The sequence below is a fragment of the Alexandromys fortis genome, unplaced genomic scaffold (assembly GCF_014885135.2).
Source record: "Alexandromys fortis isolate MF-2015 unplaced genomic scaffold, M_Fortis_MF-2015_v1.1 scaffold_9, whole genome shotgun sequence".
In the NCBI taxonomy this organism is placed as follows: domain Eukaryota; kingdom Metazoa; phylum Chordata; class Mammalia; order Rodentia; family Cricetidae; genus Alexandromys; species Alexandromys fortis.
In genome coordinates, this window is record NW_026067892.1 from 18352746 (window position 1) to 18358745 (window position 6000).

The following is a 6000-nucleotide window of genomic DNA, read 5'->3' on the forward strand; positions in this document are numbered from 1 at the left end:
CCATATTTGGGGTTCCCATTTGGAGAACGTGATGCCCTCCTGAAAACTGTCACTGGGCTCTCCCAGCTGTTGCAGCTGCTCCTTAATCTGAGGACGGGGTGACCCGCCTGGCTTTCCGGTGTGGGCAGGGGAGCAGAGGCCACCGGAAACTTTGCTCATAGGCCTCAGGTCTGGAACCGCACGTCTGAATGGAATTTTTTATTCCTCCCAAGCTGTAATTTCCAGGCAGTCTCAGCCCAGGAGCTCAAATAAGATATTTTAGTCACTTGAAGAGAGTGGAGGGGTTGGCGTGCGTTGTCTGTAACATGCGTGTTCTTGCACATGGACACCTGGTCCTTGGAGTGATGTTTGTCTAGTGTCAAGTGCCATGTGCTGGTGGGTCTTAAAAGATGTAGCTCACTTTTCTGCCACCTTAGACAGGATGTTTTCCCAGAAATAGCCTGAGACAGTAGGGGAAACACGCATTTTTTTTTTTTTATTAGCGCTGTAGGTATATTTTACTTACCCTGGGGGAATTGATATTATCAAGGTTAGGTAGGTTCAGTCAACCTGACTTTGACATTCAGACAAGGAGTACTATCCACAGGTGAGAGCCACAGGTGACCAGGGGCTGACTCTTTTTCCACCTGAGACCTCCTCATCTGGCACTTTAGGAAATAGTCTTACTCAGGATTATGACCTCCTGAAGGACACACAGCTAGTTAGGGGTGGAGCCAGGGCGGGGCTCGGCCTCTTTCCACCTAAGAGCTTGACCAGGACTCTTGGCTGTCAGCTGAAGGGGAGGCGCTGAGAGACAAGCCTACTGGAGACTGCTCCCATCCTGTACCTCAGGCTGGGCGTGGACCAGCGGTAGCGAGGTTAGGAGGTGGGTTTGAGAATGTGCCTTAGGCTAGCGTCCCCACACCTCAGGGTGTGTGGCCTCTCCCCTGGAGAGACATGGCCTCAGGGAGTTATGCCTCAGCCTTGTTCCTTCCTTGGTGGTGCTCAGGACTGATGCTTATCTCATGGAATCCTGGAAAGTGGAGACAGAAGTCCCAGCACAGCAGACTGTACTTAGACTAGGCCTGAACCAAGTGTTTACAGCTCTCCTACTTATGATACCCTCTGTGGCTCTGGAGCGCAGATGCCAGGGTGGAGGCCCAATGACCTTGTGAGCTAAGCCACCTGTGAGGCTGTCAGCTGCCTGGCCGCTCCTTTACACGGTGCTTGGTGGCCTCCAGTGGTTGGGTTGGACTAAGATCACAGCTCTGTATTCCAACAAGTGGCCTGATTCACCTCTGTCACATTCTGTCTACCAGGCCCCTGTAGGTAGGTATTGGAGCGGGTGACTTCCGATTCAAATGAAAAAATCTAACTGAAGCCCTCCTCACTCTGAGATTGTGATATCCCTTCCCCCCCCTTCTGTCCCAGAGCCTTGCTGGAGGAGGAAAACTTTTACCTTGTTTGTGTAGGAGAAGCTTTATTGCTCACACCTTGAATCCCTGCACTTGGGAGGCAGAGGCAGGTGGTTCTCTGAGTTCAGGGCCAGCCTGGTTTATGAAAGGGCGAGTTCCAGGACAGCCAGGGCTATACTGAGAAACCCTCTCTTAAAACAAAAGACCAAAACAGAAAAACCCTGCCGGGCGGTGGTGGCGCACGCCTTTAATCCCAGCACTCGGGAGGCAGAGGCAGGTGGATCTCTGTGAGTTCGAGACCAGCCTGGTCTACAAGAGCTAGTTCCAGGACAGGCTCCAAAATCACAGAGAAACCCTGTCTCGAAAAAAAAAAAAAAATCCAGGAGTTCTCGTCTACATCTCACTCAGAACTTCATAGAAGTCTTAGCTCTCTCTCTCTTTTCTTAAAGATTTATTCATTTATTTATTATATATACAGTGTTCTGCCTGCATGTATGCCTGCACAACAGAAGAGGGCACCCCATCTCACTATAGATGGTTGTGAGCCACCATGTGGTTGCTGGGAATTGAACTCAGGACCTCTGGAAGAGCAGCCAGTGCTCTTAACCTCTGAGCCATCTCTCCAGCCCCCATCTTAGCTCTCTTCTAGGGCATCGCCTCTGCCTGTATGGTGGGCTGCCATGTATGGTCCAGGAGAGCATCCCTGGGCATATGGGGGTCACTTGCTCCAATGGGCAGTGTCCTTCTCTGCTGAGCACCTCTGGAACTCACAGTCTTGTTAGGGACCTGTCCTTCCCACGCCACTCACTGCCTGATATGAGAAAGGCTGCCTGGGTGTACAAGTCTTCAAATCACGTTCTTTCTGTGGGGCTGGGCCCTGGGAGCCGCACCGAAGGGAACCCAGTGGAGACTTTGCTGGTGTAGGCAGCCATGATGATTCAGCCCTCAGCCAGTCGGGCTCTGGAGACAGACTTGGTGCCCTCTGGTAATTCACAGGACTGTGCTCTCCTGCTAGGAGGAAGGAAATTAGATCTTGCTGGGGGAAGGTTTTCAGAGTTGCCCAGAATACAAAAGCACCCAAGAGAGGGCTTTATTTCCCTCTGCTGCCTGGGAGGGAGCTGTAATCCAGCCTTGTGAACCACATTCTGGGCGGAAGCAGCAGGCTGACTTAGCTCTGAGCCATGTGCTCCAGGCTCCTTTTGCATAGTGCTGGTTAAAGGGTGCTGTGGAAAAGGTGGCCACATGGAATCATAAAGCATACATTTTTTTTTCTTCATGCATCTCCTGTTTTTAAGAGGAAGAACAGGCGCAGGTAGGAGCACTTCCATTCATCAGAATGCAGGAAGTCCTCTAGCTCTGGAAGCTGGAGGCGGGGCCCTTTAACCTCCAAGTGGCTTTTAGCGTGCCTTGCGTTGCCCAGCCTCCTCCTTTGTGTTACACCAGGAGGGGCCTGGCTCGAGAAGGATTGCACAGTGGGCTGTTTGTTTAGACAGGAAAATGAAGGCGGGAGAGACGGCTCAGTCTAGTCCTTAAGAGCTCCTACTGTTCTTGCCAAGGTCCTGAGTTCAGTTCTCACACCCGCAGCAGGTGGCTCACAACCACCTGTAACTCCAGCTCCCGAGGGCTGTACCTCTGGGCTGCTTGGGGGCGGCCACACAGACACACAATCTTGAAAGAGATGTGTTCTTAATCTCAGCATTTGGGAGGCAGTGGTAGGTAGAAAATAATAACAATAGTAGTAATAACAGAAATATTAATAAGAAGAAAAATGGAGCCAGGAGTATCAGAGAAGGATTAGATGTCTTTCTCCCTAGGCCTCCCAGAGCAGCAAACAGCAAACGTTAGTGGACTTTCTCTGGGTGGATCCCCATCACCCCACATCATCTGCATAGGGAATGCACAGGTGTGGTTTGTCCAGTGGCCCAGGAAAGCCAGGCAGAATGTGCTTATGCATTCTCTCAGAGGCCATTTTCTCAGAGGCTGGCAGGCCACTGTAGCTGTAAAGGCAGTGGGAAGGAAGGAGAAACGGAGCTGCCTGTGGTGGCTCATGCCTGCAGCCCCAAGACTTTGCACGCTGAGACTGGGAGACTTGAGAGTTCTAGGCTAGCCTGGGGTACACCGTGACACCCCGACTCAAAGCCATTCTGTTCCTTGTGGCTTAAGGAGGGCGGGTGAGATGATTCAGTGCTTCATAAGCCTGGGACCTGAGTTCAATCCCCGGACCCCACAGTTGGAAAGAACCAGCGTTCACAAGTTGTCTTCTGACCTCCACAAAAGCCTGCCCGCACTTGCATCAACAGCAGCAAGAAACTGAGTTTTAAAAAGAAAGTTATGAGTTGTCTTGCGCATTTTTTCTGCCTGGTATTGCACACATGACTAGTGGAGGCCTCCTTGGAGAGTGTCCTGTCACAACCCCTGGTCCCTCACCACGGGTGTCCTAGACCTCACCACCCTAGTAGTGGGGTCCGTCATTCAGGGGTGGGATCCTGAGAGAACGTCGTCGTACGGAATAAACCAGGCAAGTGGTTGGCTGCGAGGTTCCTCCTCATCTGGCCACGCCGGGTGGTGCAGCCTCCCACACTCCTGCTGTTCCCCGGGGAAATCGTGGACAGCCTTCTCCTTGAAAGACTGGGCATGACTGGATGGTTTGCCTGTGTGTGTGTGTGTGTGTGTGTGTGTGTGTGTGTGTGTGTGTGCCCGTGTGTTTGGACCTAGGGTTTCCTGGCTGACGGAGCTAGTCTCTGGAGCCAGCTCTGCATGTGCCTGAGGAGGAACTGAGATCTGTTGGCTACACAGAGGCAGCCACTCCCCTGCGGCTGTGTGCAGGAATTAGTAGTGACCCAGCCACCTCCACTTGGCTCCTTGACTCAGGTCCAGGACTGTGGAAACCAGGCTCTGCTTGTTACCCGGAGGAAGGGTGGACAGGTGCCCACCGTCTTCCAGCCTAATGTTCCACATCAGTGGGACGTGAGGAAACCACTCAGTGTGCTGCGTTCCACGAGTCTGATCTTAAAGCGGTTTTCTAGCAGTAACATTGACTTCTGGTGAACTGAACATGTTGAATTAGGAGCGGCGGGGCTGCGTCCCCGGCACCCAGCCGCCCGCATGGCTAGTTTATACCCAGAAATAATTACACGGAAACTGTATTCTTTCAAACACTGCCTGGCCTGGCTAGGTCCAGTTTCTTATTGGCTAGCTCTTACATATTGTTCTAACCTATTTCTAATATTCTGTGTAGCCCATGAGCTGGCTTACCAGAGAGGATCTTAACCTGCGTCTGTCTGGAGTGGGAGCATCATGGCGACTGCTCCACCAAGCCTCCTTCTCCCAGAATTCTCCTGTTTTCTCCACCCACCTAAGGGTGGGCCTTATCAAGGGGCCTAGGCAGTTTCTTTATTAATAAGAAATCACTCCCACATCATGAACAGACAAGCCTGTTACAAGCTTTGAGAGGTAGAGTCCAGTGCACAGCAGCCACCGTGCAGTTTTAAGACCCTTGTTGCAATGACTTCTTAGCTCTGAGCATCTTGAGATACCTTGTGTCCCATAGGATGCTACTTAAATATAATCCTTCGTGAATATTTCAAATGTAGACGCACTATGCATATAGGTATTCATTTGTTCTCTCAGAGAGGGCCATGGCCATGGCTCGGCAGCAGAGCCTTTTTTCTGGAATGCGCTAGATACTCAGCTCAGTTTCCCATCTCTGCCAAGTTACAAACAAATCTAATAGCCAGGCTGTCAGGGCAGAAGGCATCACACCTGTGCTTCTGGGCCACCCCTCCCGTGGGCAGCCCCGGATGCTGCAGAAGGAACGGCTCTTAGTGCCTTCTTAGAACCGGGGGCTGTTCCCCACACACAGGCAATAGGCAGTCATCACCCCCCCTCCCGGGGATTGGGTAATAGGCCATTCCCCATCCCTGGGGTTATGATAAAATTATGGAATCCAGAATGTTCATGCTCTTCTTCCCTGTTTTAGGAGAAAGGCTCACTGTTGTCTATTTTGCTGATTTACCTCCGAACTTGTATTTTAATTCCCTGCCCTCTCACATAAAAATATGAATTATTTTTATTAGGAAAATTTGAGGCACATAAAAATATCAAGGTTCTTGTGACAAATATACATGTACCTACTCCTCGAGTTGACAAGTCAGACACAGTTGACATTGCAGCCACCTTGGATCCTATTCTTTCTTTTCCTGTCTCCTATCTGAACACTTTATTTGTCTTCTTTTAAGAATTCTTTTTTTAGGGCTGGAGAGATGGCTCAGTGGTTAAGAGCACTGTCTGCTCTTCCAGAGGTCCTGAGTTCAATTCCCAGCAACCACATGGTGGCTCCAAACCATCTGTAAAGAGATCTGGCGCCCTCCTCTGGTGTGTGGGTATAAATGGAGGCAGAAAGTTGTATACATAATAAATAAATCTTTGAAAAAAAAAAAAAAAGAATTCTTTTTTTAGCCGGGTGGTGGTGGTGCACGCCTTTAATCCCAGCACTCGGGAGGCAGAGGCAGGCGGATCTCTGTGAGTTCGAGACCAGCCTGGTCTACAGAGCTAGTTCCAGAACAGGCTCCAAAACCACAAAGAAACCCTGTCCAAAAACCAAAAT

General features: G+C 50.7%; 1 protein-coding gene across 2 annotated transcripts in view; it reads left to right on the plus strand.

Moving 5' to 3' along the window:
- Hk1 (hexokinase 1) overlaps window positions 1–6000 on the plus strand; it is a 92060-nt gene that overhangs the window by 25977 nt on the left and 60083 nt on the right. The gene's annotated exons all lie outside the window — the stretch shown is intronic.